The sequence below is a fragment of the Rhinopithecus roxellana genome, chromosome 15, assembly GCF_007565055.1.
Source record: "Rhinopithecus roxellana isolate Shanxi Qingling chromosome 15, ASM756505v1, whole genome shotgun sequence".
NCBI classification, from domain to species: Eukaryota; Metazoa; Chordata; class Mammalia; order Primates; family Cercopithecidae; genus Rhinopithecus; species Rhinopithecus roxellana.
The window spans coordinates 63,391,235-63,417,931 of NC_044563.1; the positions used below are offsets into that span (position 1 = coordinate 63,391,235).

General features: G+C 43.1%; 1 long non-coding RNA gene across 1 annotated transcript; it reads left to right on the forward strand.

Moving 5' to 3' along the window:
• On the forward strand, positions 1 to 26,309 carry LOC104661416. The gene is made up of 3 exons (XR_747847.1): positions 1 to 28; positions 208 to 300; positions 25,448 to 26,309. It is a non-coding gene; the product is annotated as an uncharacterized LOC104661416 (long non-coding RNA).
• The last annotated feature ends 388 nt before the right edge of the window (positions 26,310 to 26,697 follow it).

Consider the following 26,697-nt stretch of genomic DNA (forward strand, 5'->3'; position numbering starts at 1 on the left):
GGGGCTGGGGTCTCTCGGGACTTATCAGGTGCACCCATTCACTGGGCTTCACTGTATGAGATGGGGCTCAGCTGGAGGCAGCAAGTGTAGGGGGAAGAAAGGGCTGATTGAATTTGCTTTGGGACCGGCTCCAAGTCCTGCAAGGCTTGCAAATGTTTAGGGGGTGATTTCCATATCACTCTAAAGTTGCTTGTCTTTCTCCCAAAGGGAAAGGCTGCTGCCAAAAGTGGAGGACTTAAAGCTGGAGGCCACCCCAAAGACGGGGAAATGAAGAAAACGCCGTCTCTGGAGCTCCCTGACGTGTGTGTGTGCGCGCGAGTGCACGTGTGCTGGTCTTTGGCTCCTTGTTAATTCCCTATAACAGATCACAGTGCCGAGGAGGAGCCAGGGCATCTCTAGGCACTCGACCAGCAGCAGGGGCACAGTGTGATGCCTGGAAGGGAATTCTTGGAAGAAAATGGAATGCTGTAAAGTGGGAATCTTGGGTACTATGGGATGACAGGTGGGGTGGGGTGGCCACGAGTTTGGAGTGACTGTCCATGAAACGAAGCAGTTGAGGAAATTCAGCAGGAGGAGGCTGGATGGGTCTATTTACAGTTGGCTCTGCTGAAATCCCTTTAGGAAGTCACTTGCTGGCTTCGTCCCACACAGTTTCTAGGCTGTGGGTGGAGATCATGATCCTTTTGGAGCTCTCTGGTTCGTAATTCTGTGGAGGAGGAAGATACCAAGATGAATACGCTGCTGTCCCTGCCTGTGAAGAGCTTGCGGCTGAGTGAGGGAGACAGGTGCAAGGCTTGGGGAAACTGTGATATCTGCCATGTCTGACTTGGTGGGAGGAAGAACACATGACTTCTGAGGTCCTTTCTAATTCTGAGGTTCTGGGTCTTCACAAAGCCACGTCAGTGAAGTCATTCATTTATTTCTTTGATGATGTAGAAGTTACATGTTAAGTATCTTTAATAAGCCAGGCCCTGGGGCTATACTGAGAAAAAAGACTGACATTCCTCTACAGATATGGAACTGAGAATTTTAACAGGTTTTGAGGAGGTGGTTACAAGAGCATTTGGTATAAGGAAGGATCAATATACATGACACCACACTCAGACGGAGCCTCCTCGGGGCTGCTCCGGGACGGTTTCTTAGAGCAAGTGACGTTTAATTCGTACCTGATGACGACTGGCTGGGGGAAATGGGACAAGAAGGTCTTTCCTCAGTGACATCTTCAAGGAGCAGAGAGCAGGGTGGCCGGAGAGGGAAAAGCTGGGGAGAAAGTGAAGACAGATTTAGACAGGAAGGGAAACAGAAGCCGATTACATCTGGCTTTGCCCTGGATTATCTGTATCGTCAGAAAGGGGAAGTGATGAAAGCTTTGAGGAGGAAACCATGACTCCATCAGGTCAAAAGTCACTCTTCACAGAGGTCTTTTCTGACTGCTTCCATTGAAATTGTGTTTCCCTGATTAAGCAATCTCGAAGTACATGGAGCTTTTCCTTCAGAACACTTTATCCGACTTACAATAAAAATCTTTTTCATGCTTTTTTTTTTAATGGCCATCTCTCCCCAACGCTAATGCAAGGATCTCTGTGGCTTTCCTGGCCGATCTCTGGCCTGTGCTCCTCCCACCGGCTGACCCCTTGTGGAGATGCAGTGATGATGGCTGAACATGAATTGGGTTGGTGGTGTTGAAGGATTCCTCTACCTGAGTTGGGAATAGCTCTTTCAGAAGACTAGGTGAGAGGGAAACGCAGGTTGAAACAGGTGGGAGGCAGCAGTGACAAATGGAAACATGCGGCAAAAATGGAGAAGCCCATAGCGGGTAGAAGCCACAGGATGTTGCTGTAGGGTGGACGAGAGGAAAGGGAGGGGGATGATGCCCAGGGATCTGGCTAGTGGATGAATAATGCTGCCATTTATTGAGAGAAGAGCTCTGGAAGAGGAGCCTCTAAGTGATTGGGGGGTGGAGAAGGTGAGTTCTGATCGGGGCCAGCTGCCCCCATGGCCAGCCTCAGGGTCACATTTGGCTTCTTTCATCTTGCACGCCAGCAGTGTCCTCACAAGCTCTATAGCTGTCCTCCCCGCCCCCATCCTCTGTACGAGGCTACTTTTCCATCTGGCTTTCATATGTTCGTTGAGTTTGTTGTCCATGACAAGAATCCGATGTGAGCAATTATCTTTTTTTCAACTCTTCAGATGGTCACTCAAGAAGTAGTGTGGGAAAGACCACAGGAGACTGATTCAGCCTCACGTACATTCCTTATTTCCGTGCAGGCTCCTGTTCTAATTCCTGACCACTTAAATTAGGTTGATGGACGGGGTGGGGAGGTATGTGTTTTATCTAAACCTTTCTTGAAATCCTGTCCTGCCCACAAACCCCTAAAAGGGCTCCTTTTTTATTATATTTCCTCTCAGTCAAAGCGAATTGAATTAGAAGTAGGCATCTGACCCAAGGCCAACAAACCCCACGGACTTAGCAGGGTATAATCAGATACTCTCAGAAATTTGAGTGGAGACACGGAGATGTGGTCAGTATAAGTTCTTGAGTTGAAAAGCCAAATAGACCAGGGGCTAGGGTGCTTTGAGGGCCCATGAAAATATAAGACCCATGGTGGAGAGATGAAATAAGGTAATCAATTTATAGAAAGTAGACATTTGAGACCAACTGGAGGAAGGGAGAGAGGAGACCACTTTCCAGTTCTTATGGGGTCCAGCTATACTCCCTTTCCTGGGAGTGGAAGGACCTTATTCTTTTTCTCCTCACGTGTCAACTGCGACCTTTAGAGAATGAGAATTTTGCCACTGCTCCCTGTAGCAGCAAGCTCAGGACAAAGCTTCTACTTTTTGTCTTTACTTATTTATATTTTTTTAATTTTAAAAGAATTATGGAATGTTGCAGATGTACAGACAAATAAAGAGAATAATAGAGCGAATGTCTGTATTCTCATCAACTAGATTTACCAAATCTTAACATTTTCCCTTTGCCTATATTTCACTGAAGTTCCATATACTTCTCCTCAATCACATTATTTTCTTTCTCTTTCTTAGGGGTACCACTGCTCAAATCTGTTTCTTATTAAATATAATTTTCCGTGTTTAACATGCCCATTGATGTTATAAAGTATTATTTTTCTTGTCATTCAACTTTATATAATTGGTTTTATTCTGTAAAAATGCCACAACCTTTGTTTTCACTCAACATTATATATTTTAGATTTATCCATGTTATTGACTGTGGTTTAACCTTTTCTCTCTCTCTCTCTCTTTCTTTCTTTTCTTTCTTTCTTTCTTTCTTCCTTCCTTCCTTCCTTCCTTCCTTCCTTCCTTCCTTCCTTCCTTCCTTCCTTCCTTCCTTCCTTCCTTCCTTCCTTCCTTCCTTCCTTCCTTCCTTCCTTCCTTCCTTTCTTTTCTTTCTTTTGAGGTGGAGTCTCGCTCTGTTGCTCAGGCTGGAACGCAGTGGTGCAATCTTGGCTCACTGCAACCTCCATCTCCCGGGTTCAAGCGATTTTCCTGCCTCAGCCTCCCGAGTGGCTGGGATTATAGGCACATACCACCACGCCCAGCTAATTTTTTTGTACTTTTATTAGAGATGGGGTTTTACCATGTTGGCCAGGCTGGTCTTGAACTCCTGACCTCATGTGATCCTCCCACCTCGGCCTCCCAAAGTGTTGGGATTACAGACATGAGCCACCATGCCCGGCCAGTTTAACATTTTCATTTTCACTGCTGTGGCTTATTCTGTTTCATGAATATGTCACAATTTATCCATTCTTCTGTGGATGGTCTTTTGGATTGTTTTCTGATTTTTTCAATTACAGAAAGTGTTGCAGTAAATCTTCTCATGCATGCCTCCCAAGACACACATGGGGCTTCCCTAGGGAATGCACTTACAACTGCAGGTGCTAGATCTTAAGGCTGTGCACATCTTCAACACAGCTAGATTTGGCCAAATTCCTTTCCAAAGTGGTTGTTCTAATTTTGCCTAGCTGCACATTCCATTTGCTCCATATTCTCACCAACATTTGGTATCACCCGGCTTTTTAATCTTTGCCAAAGATGGATGTGAAATAGTGGATCACTGTTGCACATTGCATTTCTATGATTAATAGTGGAGTTGGCCATGTTCTCAGACATTTCCCATTTTTGCTTTTTTTCTTATGAATTGCCTCTTGATTCCAGTTGCCAATTTTTCCATGGGGTTCTTTTTTTCCTTTTGCTTCTTGAGTTGGGATTTTAATATATTCCGGATATAAATACTTTGTTAATTGTATGTCTTGCATATGCCTTTTTCTCGTATGTGGTTCTTCTCAATTTGTGTGCGACAACTTTTGATGTTCATAGGATTTCCATTGTAATGTGAAGACTTCTTTATGGCTTGTGTTTTTTGTGTCTGATGCAGTCCTTCCTTCCTTACCCTGAGGTCATCTAGTGTCTTGAATTTTTCTCTGAAGGTTTTTAAAGATTTGCTTTTGTATTTAGTTTTAAAATCCATATGGAATATGGGGTGAGGAGTATAATTTGTTTTTATCCCATACTTTACTGAGTGCCTTTTATAATCACTCTGTCATATACCAATTTTCATTATATTTTAGGTTCTGTCAGTGCTCCGTTTTGTTTTACCTGTTTCTGCAGCAACACCACACTGTCTTAACTATTGCTTCATGATATCTTAATATTTGATTTAATAATTACTTTCACTTTGTACTTCTTCAAAAGTTTTAGTCAATTTTTGATTTTCTCTCTCTATTGTAGAATTAACTCATAATTCTTGAAGATCCATGCTTGCTTTTGATTGTATTATACATTATATTTATAGATGAATCAATTTACAAAAACTTAATAGATTAAATTGAGAATTGAGTTTCATAATATTATCTTCCCACCTGTGAAAATGACATGCCTCTTTCATCTGTGTTTTCTTTAATATATTTCAATAAAATTTTATTATTTTAAGCAGAAATGTAATATGTATCTTTTGTTATTATTATTCCTCTACACCATTAACATTTTTGTACTCTTTCATTATCTTTAAGAATTATTAAATATTTTAAAAATATCCTTGCTGGTATATACAAACACAATTGATTTTTATAAATTCATTATATCTATGACAAACCTGTTGGACTTTCTTATTGGTTCTGATTCTTTTCTATTCATTAATTTTTTCTCAGGTTTTATTCTTTTTAGAAGTTTTCTTTGGGTGTTACCTTCTTTTTAATCTTCTTGATACTTAGGTATTTTTTCAATCTTCATTTTCTGGTGAATGCATTTTAAAGCTATACATTTACCTCTGAATACAACTTTAGCTTTGTCTTATAAGATTTAATACATTATGTTTTTGTTGTTCAATTCTAAATATTTTATTAGCAGTGACTTACTACATTCAAAAGATTATTAAAGAATGCACTGAAACTTCTAACATATGTATGTTTTGACTGTCTTGGTTTATCTCTTTATTGCTAGTTTTCATTTAATTACAATTTGTTAAAAATCTGTTTTATAAGATATTTATACTTTAAAATTTTCAGAAATGTTCTCTGTGCTAGTTCAAGTTCTATTTTTATGAAAGTTTCCTGTAAGCTCTTTGTTGGCACAGCACTCTATATTTGTGTCTATTTGCTCAAACTTGCTTACTTTGTTGTTTGAATCTTCTGTAATGTCTTTTCATAAAACAGTCTTATTTAGGCATAGTTGATATGCAAAAACCTCCTGCACATGTTTAATCTACACAATTTGATGACTTTGAACTTATTATGCATACATGCAAGATAGCATCACTGAATCAAGGTTGTAATATATCAATTACTTCCCCCAGTTTCCTTGTGTTCCTTTGGGTGCGTGTGTGGGGGTTGAAGGAGTCAAGAGCAGTTAACATTGTGGACTGGGTGTTAGGTGTCAGTTTCACCAGATGAAGAGATCCCTAGAGACCTGTTAAAGCCCTCCTTTGGGTGCGTCTTGTTTTAAAAGCTAAAAACAGTGTAAAAACCAGCTAAATAAAAAAGCTAAAAAGCTAAAAACAGATCTACTTTCTAAACAAATTTTTAAGTGCTCAATACTGTATTGTTAATTATAAGTGCTATGCTGTACAGAAGATTTCTAGAACTTACTTTGCATATTTAGTATTCCTTTTGCATAACCAAAACTTTATAACTATTGAGTGACACCTTTTCATTTCCACCTCCCTCCAGTCCCTGGCGACACCATTCTGTTCTCTGCTTCTATGTTTGACTATTTTAGATATCTCATATAAATAAAATCGTGCAGTTTTGTCCTTCTATGACTGGCTTAGTTTATGTAGCATAATTTTCTCTAGGTTCATCCATGTTGTCACAAATTGTAGGATTTCCTTCTTTTTTAAGACTGAATAATACTCCTTTGTATGTTTATACTTAATATCTTTATAAATTTAATTTACTTTATTTACTCATTTGGGAAACAAACATCCTAAAATCTCCAAGTATAATTGTAAAGTTGTCATTTCCTATGTGCAAATTTGTTGGTTTAAAAATATTTTGAGGCTAAATTATTATCTGCATAAAACAGCAGAATTGTTACAATGTCTTGGTGAATTGTTTTGCTGATCACTATTCTGTGGCCCATTGTGGTAGACTGCATCATTGCTAAAATATTTATTCCCTGTGCTAAGGGAAGGTCGTATTTCCCTTCTCCTTGACATAAGTGTTAGTTGTGTGACTTGGTTTGGGGAGTGACATCTGAGTAGAAGTGAGAAGCATCACTTTCAAACAGAAGACTTAAGAACCAGAAGTTGCTTCATAATATCTTTTTCTTTCTTCTTCCATGAGACAGTTTTTGTTTTACATAGAGACGAATCCATCAGCTCGGGTCCAAGGGTCAACGTACGGTAAAGCAGAGCTTCCCCACTCTGAGACAGGTGTGTTGCATGAGTAAGAAGCAAGTCACTGAGATCCTCTGGATTGTTTGTTATTGCAGCCTAACCTAACCGATCATGACTAATACTTCCAATTCATTCCTACTAATGCCTTTGCCTTAAGGTCAGTTTTGTTTATCAGTATTATAGCAGCTCCAATTTTCTTTGAAGTAGTATTTGCCTGGTATATCCTTTTCAATCTTGTTCCTTTCAGTTTCTCTTCAATTTCTGTGTCTCCCATAAACCACATTTAGCTATATTTTGTTAGTGTTTTTTATTCCATTCTCGGATGCCCTTTCCATTTAAATTTATTGTTTTTACCAATGTATTTCATCTGTCTTATTTTGTGATTTCTGTTTATTATTCTTTTACTTTTGCCTTTTTCCTCCCATCATCTACAAATGGGTGTAGTGGGACAAATAGCCTTCAAAAAGATATGTCGTCTTCCTAATCTTCTGAATCTGTGAACCTTGCTTTATTTAGCAAAAGAACGTGAGTGAGGATCTTGAGAGGAGAAGCTTGCTGTGTATGATCCAGGTGGACCTCATGTGCAATGACGCGTATCCTTATAAGAGGGGCACACACAAGAGGGGGTGGCTCTGTGACTGTGGAGCAGAGACTGGAAGGAGGTAGACTCAACTCAAAGAATGCTGACAGCCACCGAAGCCGCGAGAGACGAAGAACAGGTTCTCCCTTCAAGCCTCCAGAGAAAGTGTAACCCTGCCAATACCTTGATGTCGAGCTTCTGGCCTCCAGAGATGTGAGAGAATTGGCTTCTGTTGTTTTAAGCTACACAGTTTGTGGTTATTTGTCAGAGCAGCCCCAGGAAACGAACACAACTAGCAATAATAGTGTTCTTATCCCACAGGGTTATCGTGAGGATTAAATGAGATAATGCAAGAAAGGGGTTATCAGGGCCTGGCCTCCATTAAGTGCTCAGTAGTTGTTAGCTGTTATTCTATTTATTATTTTCTGTTAGCTATTATTCTTTTTATTATTATTATTATAGTTATTAGCTGTTATTCCATTTACCATTATGAGTAAAAATAGGTTTTAGGTCCAGTTCTGTAGAAGAGCCTGAGACGGAGATTTTTATGCAAGGTATTTATCGAGGAGGTAAAACCTGTAAGAGAATGAAGGAAGCAAGATAGGGAATATAGTAGGAAGGAATGATATTTGGCTTCCCCAGGACCAAATCTGTGTTAGCCAGGGTTCTCCAGAGACAGATCCAATAGGATATGTGTGTATGTGTGGGCAGATAGATAGATGAGAGACAGAAAAAGACAGAGAGAGAGAGAGGTAGAAAGAGAAATTGAGAGAGAGAAAGAGAGAGAGAAATTGAGAGAGAGAGAAAGGAAAGTGGATTTATTCGGGGAATTGGCTCACATGATTATGGTGGCTGAGGAGTTCCATGACAGGTCATCATCTGCAGGCTGGAGACTCTAGGTTGGCTCAGTCCAAGTCTGAAGGCCTCAGAGCCAGGGCAGCTGATGGCACAACTCAGTTCGAGGCCGAAATGCACTAGGACCCTGGGGGCCACTGGTGCCATGAGTTCTGGAGTCCAGAACCCAGTGCACTGGAGTTCTGATGTCCAAGGCAGCAGAAGAAAAGTCTGCTCCAGCTCTCAGAGAGTGAGAGAGCAGTTCACCTTCTGTGGTTGTTCTCTCTGGGCCCCCAGCTGACTGGATAGTACCTGCCAGCATTGAGGGCAGAGGATCCCCCCAGTCCACCTAGACTCACACTCCAGTCTCCTCTGGAAACACCTCAAGATGCACCCAAGGGAGGGCTTTGTCAGATCTCTGGGGATTCCTTCATCAGGTCCAAGTGACATCTAACATCCAGCCCACATGTCCACCCCTTGACAACCTGGCACCCATACACACCTCCTCAAACCTTTCTTAATTCCCGAGTAAGACGATAGCAAGGCAATAGTGCCACCTAACATGGTGAAACTGTTCTTCATACAACTGAAAATGCACCACTCTTTTCCCTAGAATTCAACTTTCAGGATTTCAACATTTGGGATTTTAATCTTTTGGGATCGTGGTTTTCGGGATTTTAGATTTGGGGATGTTGCTCCTTCAGGATTTCAACATTTGAGACTATGGCATTTTGGATTGTGTCTTTTGGGATTATGATCGTCATCACAAGATAGGGCAAGGGGAGAGCCTGGCGCTTAGCTGTGAGGCCAAAGCTGGGGTCCAGCCTTGGCATGACCCAGTGGAGGTCTCTGAGCACAGCCAGCTTTGACCCACCTTCAGGCAACAGAGTCAAGCTTTTCCACTCTTGTATCGTTTAGTCATTGTGTGGGGCAGTAGGGGATGGGGTGACAGACTGTGAGGTAACATGGCCCCTTGTCTTTCCAGTGAGGCGGGTTATGGTCAGCACCGGCTGGCAGCCTTGCTGGTGAATGAATGGCACTAGACCTTGGAGTCCACCTTGCAGGCAGCCAGTTCTGGCTTAGTAAGTTCATGGAGCTCATTAAGTCCCATCAGTAGCTCCTCCTTTCTATGTGCAGGGAGCCTGTCCCCTGCAAGGCCTCAAGTCCACAACTATTTCATTGCCCTCCTTCTGTGCTGCTCTTCTTGAATTCCCTGTTTCTGTTAGTGGGCACCACTCTTCCCCCAGTGGTCCAGGCTGGAAGAATCAGAGTCACCTTAGCTTCCTTCTCCGACCTCCTCTGCCTGATCTAGTCCACTGTGTGCAAACCTCCTCACCTGTCACCCCTTCTCCTTGCTGCCAGACATGGCCTAGCCTCTTGTTTCTGCTCTCCCATCCTGTTGGCAATAGTCCTAGCAGGTCCCCCTGCTCACTTCTCCTCTTTTCAGTTTTCCCCTTCTCTCACCCCTCTTTCAATCTATCAGCAAAACCTTTCGGCTCCCTTTCAAGATATCCCCAAACTGGCCAGCACCCCTGGCCTCTGGGGACTTTGCCTCTCAGAGGCTGGACAGCAGCAGTGGGCCTGCTCGTGCTCCCCTAGGATTCTTCATCTTAGCCTGACTGATCAGTCATTTCAGCACTGTGCCTTACTTGGAAATCTCCAGGAACCTCTTCGTGCATTTACAATGAAATCCAAACTATTTTCCCTAGCCCTCGAATTCCTAAGAGATCTGGCCCTGCCAACTTCTCTGACATCACTCTCTCTCTGGTCCTCTCTCTCACACCATTCTATCGCACTGAAGCCTTGCCTTTGCTCACCTGTCACTCCATGTCTGGATCCCTTCCTATGCCCTTGCCTGGAAGGCTCCCCCGGGTCTCTGCATGGCTTGCCTCCTCCTAGAGTACAGGTCTTCACTCTAATATGTCTTGCTCAGAGAAGCCTTCTCTGACCTTCAACTTAAAACCGTTCTCCCCTAATTTCTATCACTCTATCTTGCTTGATAGATTTTCCTTTACGACACATCACTCTCTGAAATTATCTTGTTTATTAATTTTTTTGTTTATTGTTTTCTCTTCCCTTAGAGTAAAAATATCGTGAGGTCAGAGATTTCAGCCTGTATCCCCAGCAGCTTGAACTGTGCTTGGGTTACATACTGGGCTTTTAGTGGATAAGGAAGGAGTAAATGGATAGTGTTGCCGAACTGACCTCCCGAGAGTGAAGATTTGAGAGCGTCTGATCCAAAAAAAGGCTTTTCATTGTCCTTCAAGATCCTTCAAAATCTGGCCCAAACTTTCTTTATATTCTTATCTTGCTTACACTCCTTCCTATCACTTGTAATCTATCTAAAGTGGACTTTATTTTGTTTTCCACTTTCTCGCTGCTCTTTCTCACCTTGGGATTCTGTTCACATCAGTTTCTCTAACCAGCAAGCCATTCCCCTCAGATCCTCAGTTCCTCTTAAAATAATGCATAGCCCATCATCTCCTCTTCTGTAAGGGGGCCGCCTTTGCACATTCCCTTGCCTGGAGAAGCCCTTTTTTTACTCTGAATTTCCACAAGACTTACACTCTTTTAGGCTGTAACTTGCAGCATTGTACCTAGTAATGGTAGAGTCATTCACTGTATCCTCAGTATCTAGCACCTGCCTCATTGTAGGCACACAATACGTATTTGTTAAATGGATGAATATTATAGTTTTGTTATCTTTTTACCCTGTAAATGTCGTGGAAGGGTCTATTTTACTTATCTGTGTAACCTCCCACAGCATCTAGCATGCTTGTTGAATGAGTGAATGAATGAAAGCTATTATTCCCAACTCCAGGTGTAGTTCAACTCAGATAATGAATAAATATCCCAATTGTCTGGGCCATCTTTTGACATTCCTCCTCCCTTTGGGCACATTGTTTTGTTTACATCCCTATGATTGCTGTGTTCAGAATAGCCATACTAACAACTGATGATTGTGGTATGCGGAATTCTAAGATCATCTGCCAAGATTCCCAGCCGTTGGCATAACCATGTTTTCACCATTATTTGAAAATTAATCTAGGTATTTCTGTGCAAGGGATTTGCAGATATGTTTAAGGTATTGAATTAATTAACTTTAAGATAGGAAGATTATTCCAGTGGGCTGGACCTAACCACTTGAGCCCTATAAAAGGAGAGAATTTTCTTTGCTCACAAAAAAAAAAGAAGTCAGAGACTTGAAGCATTAAGGAATTGGATGCACAAGTATTTCTCTGTTGCTAACTCTGAAGATGCAGGGGACCATGTGATAAGGGATGTGGGTGGCCTGTAGGTCCTGAGGGTGACCCCCACATGACAGCTAGCAAGGAAATGAGGACCACAGTCATACAACTGCAGAAAACTCAATTCTGCCACAGATGGGAACCATACCTGAGGCAACGCCTGAATTTCAGTCTGGTCAGACCCTGAGTGGAGAACCCAGCCATGCCATGCCCAGACTTCTGACCTACTAAAACTTTGTGATAATAAATCTGTGTTGCTTTAAGTTGCTAAGTGTGGCAATTTTTATGACACAACCATAGGAAATTGATACAGTGATGAGGACAAAGGCATAGAGAAACAACCTTCAAGAAGGACCGGAGCAAAGAAAGGGCAACAGCTGTCCCCAAGTTTTGCATCTCTGTCTTATGACTCTGATTCTTCAGCTCCGAGCTCCACAACATCTAACAACTACAGGTCTTGATTCTGTCCCTGGTCACTTAGGCACCCTCTAAGAAAGAGGATTGGGACATGATTAATGAATGAACGTCTTCTTTTTGTCTGGCTTTTCCTTTTAGGCTTAGAATAGAGGCACATGCTCTTTTTCCACTGATCCCCCCTCTAATAAGCGTACCGACCTGAAACAATTGACCTTAAAAAATAAAAATAAGTAACCAGCCCCCAGAGCCCTTGCAGGCAGCATTAGCATTCTTCAGTCTCCCTGGGTTGTGTCCTGGGAGTCTCGGAGAAATGAATCTTATTATTAGTCTGATGCCAGTGACTGCTCCTGACAGCTCCCTCCTCCTTCCTGCAGCTGCCGAGCCCACACAGGTGTCATGAAGCTGATGGCTCTTCTGGCGTGGGAGGGGGCGGGGGAAGGTGCATTGAGCCATCAGCTCCAAGCCCAGTGCAGTCTCCTAGGAAGCTTGACTCCCACTGGGGGCTTCCACATGTCAGAGGAGCCCCCAGATCTGTATCCCCTAGACTTTCTCAGGCAGATTTCCCTGGTAGAGTATAAGATAGGTCACTCAGAGGTCTTCAGCACCCCACCTTTTAGTCCTGAGATCTGTCCTCCACACAGAGGCATGCATAGAGTGATGCGTTTATTTTTTTAAATTGTGAAGTGAACACATGTGTAAACATAATCATGAAACAAGCATTGTTAGCACCTCAGAAGGTCTCTCATTTTTCCCTTTCCAAACACAATCTCTTCCTCCTCACAGAGAGAGAAAATCACTATGCTGAAGTTCATGAAAATGACTTCCTTGCCTCTAAAAAAAACCTCGTTTTCATACCTGTGTATGCATCTGTAAGTGGGGATAGTCTTACTTTGCCTGTTTACAAACTTTATGGAAATGGAATGTGTGCCCTCTTTTGTATCTTGCTTGTCAACATTATATTTTTGAGATCTATCGTGTTATATTTTAGCTATAGTTTGCTCATTTTCATTGCTAATATTCCATTTTCTGAAGATACCACAATTTATTTATTCTTATCATGATAGTCATTTAATTTAGGTTGTTTTTAGCATTTGACTATTTAAGCTGCACTGCCATGTACATTCTGGTACACGTGCACCTATTTACACAGGCAGTGGTTTATCCAGGCCACGTGCAAGAGCATGGCGGTGGGTGGGTGTGGTGTGTATGTATCTCCAGCCTTATGGAGTATGTCACCCTGCTTTCCAAATTGAATTCAGATGCATCCCCCCAAACAGCAGATTTAATTTTCTGATTCTCTACCTTTTTGCCAGCCACAGGTATATTAGTTTTCTATTGCTGTATAGCAAATTGCTACAAGCTTTATGGCTTTAAACAACTTAGATGTATCACCTTACTGTTTGCCTGGGCCACAGTCTGGGCACAATTTAATGGGGTCCTTTCTTCAGGGTCTCCCCAGGCTGCACTCAAGGTATCAGCCTGAGCTGGGGTCTCATCTGAGTCTCAGGATTCTGTTTCCCCTGGCTGTTGGCAGAATTCAATTCCTTGCAGCTGTAAGACGCATGGACACTGCATCAGCAAGGCCAAGAGGAGCATGCCTCTCTGACGTTTTGCCACCTTCTAAAAGCCCCTTTGATTAGGTCAGGCCTACTCGGCATAAACTCTTTTTTGATTAAAAGTTGATGGATTGTTAATCTAATCACAGGACTGCTATCCTGTTCACAGGTTCTGCCCATGGTCAAGGGGAGGGGACTACACAGGACCTGTACATCACAGGGTGGGAATCCTGGACACCTTAGAATTTTGCCAGCCACACTTGGTATTCTCAGATTGTTTAACTGTCAGCTACTGGATCATGTAAATTTTTGAATATTTGAATGTAAGCAATTTTTCACGTTTATTGATGACTTGCATTTCTCGAGGTGTTTATTTCATATGCTTTGCAGATATTTCTCTAACCTGATTGAGCAATATTCTTCAGTAATAAAATGGTATCATAGATAGCACTTATTGGGTGCTTATCCTTTGTCAGCCATTTACATGCATTACCTCGTTTAATACACTTAAAACGCTCTGAGTAGGTTCTATTGATTTCTCCATTTCATAGATGAGGAAATTGAAGTTCCAAGGAGTTAGGCAACCTAACAAGGGTGTGTGGTAGGGATGTCACCGGTTTGATCTTTGAACCAGCTCAGTCTGACTTCAGAGCCCATCCTCTTAAACTCTAAAGGAACCTAGCATGCTGATTCAAGGGATAAGGGGATTTGCTCCCTGCCATGATCGTCAGGCAAATGGTCTCTTATTTCTTTTATGACACAAATATTGCTCATATGAGTGAAAGACTGATCCTTTATGTTTTCTATACTGCTGTTACATGGATCTTCTCCAGGCTTCAAGTGCACATGTCTGACCCTACCCAAATCCTATGGGGCAAACTGGTACTCTGGCGTCTAATAAGTCTGTCCTCAAATTCCTTCCCCAGCCTCATTTCCCCAAACCCTCTTCCCTGGCCCTTGGAAATCACCAGAGTATACACAGCCCTGTGCTGTACTCAAGCTTTGCCCCTAATTGGGAGCTCTAGGCGCCTGCTGTCCTCCCCATCCCCTGCCATTCTACTCATCTCTCAAGGCCCACTTCAATTTATATCTTGTGAATCAGTCACCTCTTAACCTCTCCCTCCTACAGAGATCTTTCCCTCCATCTTATGAGTTCTCATAGCTTTTATAATTTTTACCCTTTGACACCTGGTCAGATCTGTCTTGATAATACTATTTAATTTTTTATGTGTCTCAATAAAATCACGTGTTCATTGCTGATTAGTTATCTCCTGAATGGTTTTCAGTCCTTATTTTACTTGAACTTTCCATAGCATCTTATCCTGGGAAATGAGGACTCATTCTGGAAATTTACTTCTCTATTGGTTTCTAGGACATCTTTTTCTCTTCATTTTCTTCCTACTTTGGACAGCCCTCTTTGTCCGTGTCCTAAATGGCTGTTCTTTGGGATTCTGTCTGTGGCCATTTTCCTGGCTACTTCTCTGTATCATAGCCCTGCTGCACTGCCATCCCATTGGACTCCATCTCCCACTGGACACCCTGAGGTCAAGCACAGTGTCGGTCTTTATTGCATCCCCGGGGCCCAACCCAGACACCTGCAGAGCAGGTACCTTGCTTTATGCAGTTCATGAGTTCCCACAGTCTCTCTGACACTGCAGTGCATGTGGCAGGTGGTGCTCATGGACGGCTGAGGTGGGACTCATGGTGAACGGATGCAGACAGAGGTACAATTCCTTCACGTGGACATCCCCTTGGGAATTCCTCCTTTTTCCATTTTTTGACTTGGGATGTGTCTGTATGGGGAATGCTAGTTGTCTTCAAATACTTAAACTTTTAGACAACTCTTTTGCCTTTAGTTCAGTTCATACCTTTTGAATTCCCTCAGATTTATTCTGGTTTATTGCTTGCAAGATAGCTAGTGCTCTGTCTCTGACCTAGCTCCCAAAACCAGATGTGGAAGCGTAAATCAAATAACTGATATTTGGACACTGAGTTTCTGCTCTCAAAATGTTTCTACATCTCCTCATTTGGTCTTCATTAGAATACTGAATGTATGAATTCATTTGTCAAAAAAGGTTTCTTGATCTAGGCACTGTCCAGGGTGCTGCAGGAGCCATGAAGAACCACTACCACATCCCTGACTTTAATGGTTTTGGCAATGCACCTGCTGCCCTTTATTCCCACTTGAAGCTGAGGACAGGAAGGCCCTGACAAATTATAAGTTTCCCATGGTTCCTCTGTTGGTAAGTGAAGGATCAGGAACTTGAATCCAGACCTTCTTACCCCAAGTCCATATTATGTTGTATCAATTTTCATGGCTAAAAGACCTGCCAAACCCTGAAGGTCGGTGGAAATGGGTTTTTCTTGCGATGAGTGGTTTGCAAGTTTTGTCATTTCCTGAAAGAGAAACAGAGGAGAAACAAGAATAATGTTTGAAGCAACACTTAGCTTCTTCTCTCAGGTTCTTTCACGTTGAATGGCCCAGGTTCCAGGGAGATTTATTTTATTTTTCCAATAATGATCCCAGAGCTCTTCCAGGCCTGAGGGACTTGAAAACCCTGACCAGAACCCCTGGAACCCCAGTCTCTGACCATAGGCTGAGGGTAGAGCGGTGTAAGCAGTTTGTCTCCCATACCCTGCACAGCTTGCACACTTACTGCCTTTCTCTGAGTCCTGGGGGCCTCATTGCCTGGATCTCCACCCCAGACCCTGCTAACTTCCCTTAGAAGAAAGCAAAGGTTAACTGAGATCACACAACCAGGTGGATGCCTGGATTCATTTTCCCTGGGGCTAATTATGGAGCTACATTAGATAAAAGTCAACATATGTTGTAAAAGGCACTGTGTATCATTGCTTGACAGTTTCTAACAATGTGCTCATGTAACAGCTGTCAAAGGCAGTGCTAGAAAATGAGTAATATGTTGATTTATGTATATCAGATCTGTCCTCACGCTCTGTGATGGAGCGGACCAGGCGGACTCAGCTCTGTGGGTGGAGACTCCAGGAGGGGTGGCCAAGCAAGGAAGGAAATTCCCTTAGCTTCAGAAGGGCCTGGAAGGGATGGCTGAAGCCTGAAGCAGCTGCCACTTGCTGAGGTCCTTTGCAGTAAAATTGCCTAGGGGATACTTGTTCCCTTTTTACAATAGAGAAAAAAGTAAAATTCATCTCCTCAGGAGCGGGGGCTGCTAAGGTAACCTCCTGTGCTGTCCTTGGCCTCTGGATGGGGCATAGGGTCACACCACGGAGGAACAACCTGCCCCATTTTACATGGTTTTTTTGAAAGGGGGTTTCTCTTAAAGTAACTGCTTTGAATTTTCTTTATAGTTAGGGCATTTAAAACAATTAATTAATTTAAAATATGTTTAATTGACAAATAAAGATTATATATATGTACAACATAATGATTTGATATATGAATACATGGTGTCCTGATTACCATAACCAAGTTAATTAACATATCCATCACCACCCTTGCTGATTTCCAGCAGCTGTTTATCTCGTGACTGAAGGTTTGTACCCTTTGACCAAAATCTTCCCATTTCCCCTACGCCCACAGCCACTGATAGCCACCGTTCTACTCTCTGTTTCTATGAGTTTGACTTTTTAAGATTCTATGTGTGGCTGGGCGTGGTGGCTCATGCCTGCAATCCTAGCACTTTGGGAAGCCGAGGCGGGTGGATCACCTGACGTCAGGAGTTCAAAACCAGCCTGGCCAACATGGTGAAACTCCGTCTCTACTAAAAATACAAAAAAATTAGCAGGGCGTGATGGTAGGCGCCTGTAATCCCAGCTACTCAGGAGGCTGAGGCAGGAGAATCGCTTAAACTCGGGAGGCAGAGGTTGCAGTGAGTGGAGATTGTGCCACTGCACTCCAGCCTTGGTGACAGAGTGAGACTCTGTCTCAAAAAACAAAACAAAGCAAAAGAAAAAAACACAAGATTCTACGTGTAAATGAGATAATATGCGCTTTCTTTCTCTGGTTTATTTCACTTAGCATGATGTCATCTAGATTCAACCCCATTATTGAAAATGACAGGATTTCCTTCTTTTTATGACCAAATGGTGTTCAATTGTGCGTAGATACCACATTTGCTTTATCCATCCATATGGCGATGGACACTTAGGTTGTTCCCATATTATCTTGGTTGTTGTGAATGGTGCTGGAATGAACATGGGAGGGCAGGTATCTCTTCAACGCACTGATTTCATTTCCTTTGGATATAGACCCAGCGATGGTATTGCTGGATCGCATGGTAGTTCTACTTTTAACTTTTTGAGGACCCTCCGTGCAGTGCTCCATAATGGCTATACCCACCAACAGTGTGCCATGGCTTTCTTTTCTTGACCTACTTGCCACTGCTGATCTTTCTTCTTTTTGATAAGAGCTGTTCTCACAGGTATGAGGTGATATTTCATTGTGGGTTTTTATTTTTTTTTTGGACAGCATCTCACTTTGTCCCCCAGGCTAGAGTACAGTGGTGTGGTCTCAGCTCACTGCAACCTCACCTCCCCAGTTTCAGCAGTTTTCATGCCTCAGCCTCATGGGTAGCTGGGATTACAGGCACACACCACCACACCCAGCTAATTTTTATATTTTTAGTAGAGATGAAGAGTTTTCACCATCTCTCATCATCTTTGGCCAGGCTCGTGTCTATCTCCTGGCCTCCATCTGCCTTGTGTTGGGATTACGAGCACGAACCACCACACCCAACCCCATGATGGCTTTTTAATGACCAAACTCATTTTTTAAAATTTGTTTCGTATTTTTTCCCCAAATTATGTTAAAAGAGGAAGTTCAACAAGTTGGCTCTTGCATTTAAAAATCTCTCTGTTTTCCGTGTGTTTCTCTTGGGGCTGTGCAAAGGGACTGCTGGTCTCAGAGGATCTGATGATTACGTAGAAAGTCGCTTTGGCATTGCTGTTGGAACCCCCACTGCATTCCAAATGGATCATGGGCTCTTCTCTTTGTCCTCATTTTTTTTGCCTTTCCTATACCACAAGCTCAGTTATAGCTTCCCCCTCTTTAAATGGTAAGAAGTGACTTAGTAAGAGCATTAGGCTTGAAGCACAAAGCCAGCCCCTGAATACTAATGGAAAATTCAAACTCTGAAATAATTACCACTAAACTTGTAGTTCAGTGGAGTCTTTCACTAAAAACCACAACAAATAGTTCTGCTTACTTGTTGATGTTTACTGGGACAAAAACAGAAACTCCCCTGGTACTTCCATAGCCTCCAGCACAGTGCCTCTGCAGGCGAGACCGGGGAGGGATCGCAGAGTGCACCTGGCTTTGTCTAAGGTGGGACTTGTGGTTGGTGAAGTGGCCTGGAGGGCTCTTAGTGGTAGGCCAGAGGGGAGAGCAAGTCTCCTTTCCCCTCCTGAGGCTTGTCTGTTCCCTGTCTGGTTGTGGCACCGATTGCGTTGATGAGGATATGCTCTGGTTCCTCTGTTTACACATTCTGCTGCCACCATGCTGGCCACATGCACCATGGAGGATGTCAGATGTCCCCCAGTGCCATCCCATACCCAGGCCCTGGATGGTGCACCATGAGGCATGTCTGTATCAGGCAAATGCTCCTCTGACTCTATATCTGCTGACCTCCCAGGAGGCTTCCAGGTCATAACTAGGTATAACCAGACTCCCACCACTGAATCAATTTCTAGCAATCTAGGTAATGGAGAAAGCCACTTGCAGGTTCCCACTCTCCTCACTAAGACGCTGTGGGGACAGCTGATTGTGTAGCCAGTCAATGAAAGCTTTGTGGGCACTGCACATTCATTAGCGAATCTTCAGAAAGAAGATTCACAACACACCAAGGGTAGTTAACGCAGCCGATTCAAAATTTTAATCTGCAAAAGCAGGTGTGCTCTGTCCAGAATAAGTGAGGAAGCGAACAGCAGTGAGCTAGCTGCTGCAGGGGCCACCTGAGCTTTCAGCCAGTGACCCGTATCTTTTCTTGGAGGGTGCATCCTTTGGGACGGCTGCATCTCTATTAACCCGACTACCAACAATGAGTAGAGAACTTGATTTATAGGTGGTGTGAAGACCATCTTAGCTGAAGGAATTTCAAGAGCAGTTGTGAAGAATTTATTGGAGCAGTCTTGTAAAAATGTATCCTTCTTTATTAGTGATCAGAAAAACATTTTAGATAAAAAGGTTCTATTACTTTAAGACAGAAAGGTAGTGTGGAGTAGTGAGAAGAACACGGAATTCAGATGCAAAGAGTTAAGGGTATTGGTTTATTAGCTGTGTGATCCTGAGCAAGTTAATCAGCATCTCAGAGGCTGATTTTTTTTTCATCTGTAAAATGGAATAATCATAGCAGCCTTATGAAATTGTGGTAAAAATCAGATAATAAATATAAAAGTACTCTTTAAACTTAGTATACATTTATATTTGCTGTATTTCCTCACTTGTAAGACATATTCCCCCCCATGTTTTAACATTTCTAAAATCAATATGTTTCTTATAATTGATATGTATATTCAATGTGGTTGTTCTTTCCTTTCCCCCTGGAAAGTTATTAAATTGATGGCATGTCTTGTAATCAATGGCTTCTTAGAGACATAAAAATATGGTAGCTCAATAAAATGAAAATAGTTTTATCTGGCTCTGGAGGTCAGATTTATTATTTTTCATTTGGGTGTTTAGAGTCATCTATTCATGTGGCATAGCTCCCATTTATTAAGTGCATTTCACTGTTTGCAACAAAATAGTACCTAATGCACATGGTTTTTTACAGAATTCCCATTTCCTCTTAATTATATTTGGTTTTGTAGTTGGAACAACACTGGTTTGTCAACATTACTGATTGTAAGGGACTGTTAAGGGATGGCGATGATGGGGAACTGTATGTGTAGCAGAGGTGCCTCAGGGATACGATCTCGCCATCATTACTGGTGGAGGTCAGGGACAGACTCTTACCTGCTGGGTGCACCATCAACCCCAGTCCAGCACTTGCTTGACAAACTCTTAGAGACTCCAAAGAAAAAGCCCTATAAAGTGGAAAGTTTTATTGTTATTAAAAGATAAGATTACTTAGACACCAAAATGCAGTTTTCTTTCTTCTAGATTGAGTTTTATTAACTTGAATGAAGACTCTTCTTTATACCTGATTGTGCCATTTTATTTTCAAATACACACACACTGTATTGACAATCTTATTCCCTCATTGAATTTTCTGCAGATTTTTGTTGTCTTTTATGAGGCTATTCCAGTGAGGGAAAAAGTTAAATGGAATTTATCGCAATATATTTACCTGGCTAGGTTGTAACTATTTCTAAAATAAATAAAACTTTTAAGACAATAGAACTGAAAAAGTGCAGCTACCCATTGAAGGCTTCTCACCTCCCATTGGGAGGAATAAAAATGCATCCCACTCACCGCATAGCTTTTTCTAGGGCCCCTTTCGTTTTTCCCAAATAACCATTGTCTAAATAGAGTGGCTTGTGTGAGATTGTACACCCTGTGGGTGGTCCTATAAATATTCACTAGTAAAATGTATGTAAGGCACTGATCCATAGGTCTTCTTTATTCAAAGATACGTTTCACTGGTAAAAGTTCAGTTTTGATTTACTGGGTAGAGTCAATGCAGGCTGATATCATGAACCTGAAGTCCACCTCCTCCCATCCTTTCTGAATCTGAAAAAAATATGAACAACTTTGGCCCAAACTGAAGCTGGGAAGATATGAAAATGAAGCAATAGATGCTGTTAGATGCCAAGTTCAGAATTCATCTGCTCCTGTTGAAGGCCTCGTGGTGTTTGCAATGCAAATCTCAGAGTCATGCCTTAATCATTACCGCAGGGAGACAATTAGGGTTAAAATATAGATTTCCAGATAACAAGAGCAAATAATAAAGAAATAAATACACAACACAAAAAGAGCTAATGTGCCTCATTTATAGCAATACTTTCCTCAAGGAGGCTTGAAGGGATTTCTAGCTGGAGGATGGGCTTCCTGGACGTGAAAGAGACTCCAGGTTTTACGAAGGGAAGATGAGGATGGGCTCCCAGGACCTCGAGTTCAAGTTGAGTGCCCCTAAAATCAAGGCAATGGAGTAGTTTTACATTTTATATTTTATACTCTGGAGGTTAAAAGCACAGGCTCTCAAATAAGACAGGCCCATGTTGAACTCTCAACTCAGCCAATTAAAGCTCTATGACCTTGGGCAAATCACGAACCTTCTTTAAGAACTGAGACTTGAAGTTTCCCGGTCCAAAGGGCTACCGTTCTCGTTGGTGTGTTATAAGGACTAAATGAGATGATATGTATAAAACACTTAATGAAACGATCAATCTTACCTGTCATTATTATGAAAATTACTGGCCGAACCAGTCACGAGTTTATTTTCTTCTGAGAGACAACTTAGTGGAAGCCAGGCTTGCTGGCCGTTCTTCCTGTAGCCCTCCTTCCTGCTCAGAACGTTGTGTGATAGCTTGCTGCAATCATGACTGTGTGTTTCGTGGGAGAAGGTGGACGGCTACGTCTGGGAGAGCATGGGAAGCTCCTCTCTGCCCCTGCTGTGGTGATAACAGACTCCTTAGGGGGTCCTCCATCAGTCAGTCCCTCAGAGAGAGCATTTGCCAAGGGCTGCAGCGCACAGCGTCATCGCTGGACTGGAATAATTCAGGAGCACGAACTCTGGCCCTGGCAGGCCCCAGCCCGCCCTGCATGGTGCTTTTGCCACCTTCCTGCCTCCCTGGGCTTCAGCTTTGCTCCTGGGTTGCAGGAGCTGTGCCGGGCCAGTGGCTCTCAACTCTGGCTGTGCGTTACAGTCTCCACCTCAGCCCAACTCAGTCGGAATCTCTAGGGTGGGGTCTGGGGCTTCTCAAAAGCCTCCCAGGTAATTGTTTTCAATGTGCAGCTAGAACCGAGAGTCTCCAGAGTAGCTCAGTGGTTCCCCAGCTGCCCTTGTCCGCAGCCGGGACAGCTGATGCGGAGGGCTCTGAGGCCTCACTTTAAACAGGGCTGCTGCTCTGAAGAGGATACTGATTTTCTGCTCAAGATTTTATGACAAGAAAGAGTTCTGCTGCTACAAAACAAATCGAAAGCTTTGAAAATTGTTGGACTCAATTGTGTCCGCTGCTATTTGGCATTAGTCTCATGATCTGAAACCTGATTTATTCTGGAAATTACTATTTCTTTTCATTTCTCATCATGGAGTCTAATAAATCCCCTTATATTTTAAGGGTTATCTTGAACATACCCCCATAATAGTAACAATGTAATGAAGTTTTGTTTTAATCGTTATTAAAAGCATCAATATAATATATTAACATTTAAAAATAAAAAGTCATATCCTGCTCTATGAATATGTCAGTAATTTACATAGACTGAATAAAAATTTGGAATTTATGACAGATGTCCTGTTATTTTCAGATGCCAACTGGAAATAAGGTTGTATTTACATATAAGCTATCTATCCATATTTAAGTGAATATAAGTTACTTATCTTGTACTTTCAGCATCTGTGCATCTATTCATGTGTATATTCATTCACTTTTTTGCTTCAAGAATTACTCCCTATTGGAGGTTGGCTACAAGACTTTATGCTATGGGAGGGGTGTGTGTGTGTGTGTGTGTGTGTGTGATAAATTTGGATATATGCTTATAAATACAGGAAAATATACACACTTGTATCAAGCATATGGCTATAGTTATCAAAGATGCCCATTTATTTCTAGATGCTATGGATTTCGGTTTCCTGTTCACTGAATAAAAATAGTTTTCACAACTATTTTGGAAAAAAGTTTACAATGAATTTTACTCCTTCACTTGTGTAGTTCAAGATACCTGAAATATATTCGGTTAGAAAAAAAATAAAATCAGATGCAAGTACAGATATATGAGGGACATACCTGAAATAGTTAATGTAATTAGAATGAACAATCACAAAATATGAAATAAAGACCCAATGTTAATAAATGCAGATGCCAACTAATCCAGACAAACGTGTGTATAATGGGAAAGGAGAGAAAGCAGTTGGGTTTCAGAGAAGCCCAGCTGTGTTTTTGGGAGAATTCAGATACATCACTATTTTTTGAACCTGGGGATGTTCTTTAACGGATGCTGGGACCCACATCTCAGTCCCTACACTGGACCAGCGGGGCATGGAATCTCAGCGTTGGCTATGAATACTCTGCCCGGGTGATTGTAAGATGCAGTCACAGTGGAAAACGACTGAACCTTCAGTGGTGACTGGAGTTGGGGCACATTCCACACGGGAGTTAGGCCTAGATGTACATTACTTTTGCAAGAAGCTGGCAAATTCTACAAGGAGTTTTGGTGTCATGGGAGGTTAGTTAGGTTATAATGGGCTCTAATTGGCTCTCCCCACCGCTGAAACATCATCTGCCTAGAGCCGAGTGACACTCCAAAAGGGGAGAGATGTGCTCTGACCTTTGAAAACATCAAAGACTTCACTTCCAGCGCAGCTCTTATAGCCCAGTGCCCCTCAGCTCAGCAGGGCTAGGGCTGAGCCCAGCAAAACTGATAGGAAACAGCTTTTGCAGAGTAAGATTTTTATCTTTCCCCCTGGAACAGCACTGCAGGCAGACTCTCAGAAAAAGGACTAGGGTGGGGAAGGAGGCAGAACCCCAACTTCCTAGCCAGCACCTGCTCGTTACCTGGTTTCACTAATTCCCCTTCTGATGGTGAAACAAAACTCTATATATGGGTATGTTAGTGTGAATGAGTAACCCTTAAAACGTGAAGGGGTTTAATACTTATTACATACTAGGTAATCAGTCTTCAGCAGGTAACATACTTATAAGGCACCCAGGGCCTAATTTTACTCATGTCTCCAGTTTTATCTTTTACAGCTCCATACACCAAACACATGGAACCGTTTCTCTTCCCTTAAATAAGCCTGTGTTCACTGCTCTCTCTCTCTCTCTCTCTATTATTATTATTATTATTATTATTATTATATTTTTTGGTCTCTATTCTCTGTGCAGTCAGCTCAGTGTGGACAGGGACTCTCATTAACTAATTAATCTCATAGCTCTCAGTAATGCAGTGCATTACTCACAGTAGCAGGTGTTCAAATATTTGTTGAATGAGTGGGAAAAGTGTAATATGGCAAAGCCATGAGCTATTGCCTTAATTTCCCAGTGGTCTGCCATCCGAGTCAGAATGAGAAGATTGGAAGCCCACAAAGTGCTTATGTTCCAGGCGGTGACAGTCTGCTGTGGGAACAAACGCAAGAGTAATGATGCATAGAGCCCAGGGCAGCACGGGTGCAGAGGAAGTTTCTCTTTCCTTTCCAGGGGTACATGTGGTAGGGAGCCAGCCTGGCCGAGGTGGACGGAGCGGCACAGCCCACTGTGAGACCCTGTGGGTGGGGAATGGGTCAGGGCTTGCCTAGGGGCCCCGAGTGGCCAGAGGTGAGTAGACCCAGAAGGCCAGTGGTCTATGTTTGAAGGAAAGTGCCAAGGATTAAAAAGGAGAACTATGTATTTACATTAAATCAAGGTTATTGGAAGGAGCTAGGAGTGGACTAAAATAGGAAAGGTACGGTAAAGAGGCAGACACAAACAAGATCCGCTCCTGCCAGAAGCAGCCTGGGACACTGGGTGTCGCTGTCGTGACATCCTTAGTGGGTGGGAGCACAGCATTCAAGGCTGGGTGGACTTCGTTCAGTCCCACCTCTGCCACCTATGAATTGTGGGTTCTTGGGTGAGACACTTTGCCTCTCTAAGCCTCTGAAAAATGGGGGTGTGATGCTTGCTGCAAGCACAGCTAAAACTGAGCAGCAAGGATCCCTGAAGTCAGAGGAGGCAGAAGCTTTGAGCTAGGGCAGGCTCTTTGGCAGATGGTCAGGAGACCTTGTCCGCTGCCTGGCCACCTCTTGGACCTTCCCCCTCCATGTGTGGCCTCCCCTCACGTTTGCAAGGAGGTCAGCAGCATCAGCTGGTGGCAATGTGCTCCTTTTCTTTTTTTCTTTTTTACGACCAACAGGACAAGGGGAGCAGCCTCTGTTCTCAGAATCCCTGAGCTGTGCTCCTCTGGAGTGTCACCCCCGGACTGGAGGAGATGGCTGTGTCGGTTTCCCATTGCTGCTCTAACAAAGCGCGTAGACTCTGCAACTCAGAACCAGAGACTTCCATTGCCCCACAGCTCCAGAGACTGGAAGTGTGGGATCAAGGTGCTGGCTGGGCCCCCTTCCCTCAGGCAACGCTAGGGAAGGATCTCTCCTGGCTGCCGGTGGTTCCTTGGGGTGTGTGGCTTACCTGCCCCTTGCCCTCGCCCCACACTCCGATCCCCGTCTTCACAAGACCCTCTCCCTGTGAAGCTCTGTGTCCAAATTTCCCCTTTTTATTTGGCAACCAGTTATATGGGATTACGGCATATCCTAATTACCTCATTTTAACTTGATTAACCTCTGCAAAGACCCTGTCTCCAATGAAGGTCACATTCCGTGGTATTGGGTGTTAGGGCTTCAACATGTCTTTTTGGAGGAAGACACAATTCAACCCATAGCCACAGTCCATCCCTGAACTCAACGCTGCGGATGGAGAAACCTGGTTGGTTGGCTTAGGTCATCTGAGGGGGATGCATGTCGGGGAGTGGTTCGCAGGGCCCACACTCTCCTCACAGGTAATGGGAGAGTAACAGGAGCCCAGCACCTGGCAGAGAGAGGGCTCTTGGAGTCTGGACTAGAGTCTACATATTAGCCATGTAACTTGGAGGAATGTACTTATCCTCCCTAAACTTCAGCTGCAAAATGGAGATGACGCTACATGCCTGGAAGGATGGCTGTACCAACTCAGCAGGACGTCACACCTGGAGTAAGTGCTCAATAAATGTGATTGTCACTGGTTGCTGCTGTTATGATTACTACTATAATACCTTGCTCTGACCATGGTTGAAGGATCTAAGTAGAGTCATTAGAAGAGACAAGGGTGCCACCAGAAGACCTGGAGATGTGAGAGCCCTTGGCTTTGGAGACTTTGAAACTGAGGCTGTTAGAATGTTCAGGGGAAGATTTCTGGTAGTCAGCGAAGATACAGGCCTGAAGCTCTGGAGAACACTGGGGACCGATGGCTTTGTCACAAGGCGATTGCAGAACTATGCGTGTAAACCAGCTGACTTGGGACAGACTGAGAATAAGGTGAGAAGGAGGATGTGGACCACACTCTGGAGTGCACCTGCACTTAGGCAGGGGGTGGCTGGAAAGGAACTCTATGGGGATCCAGAACCCCCGACAG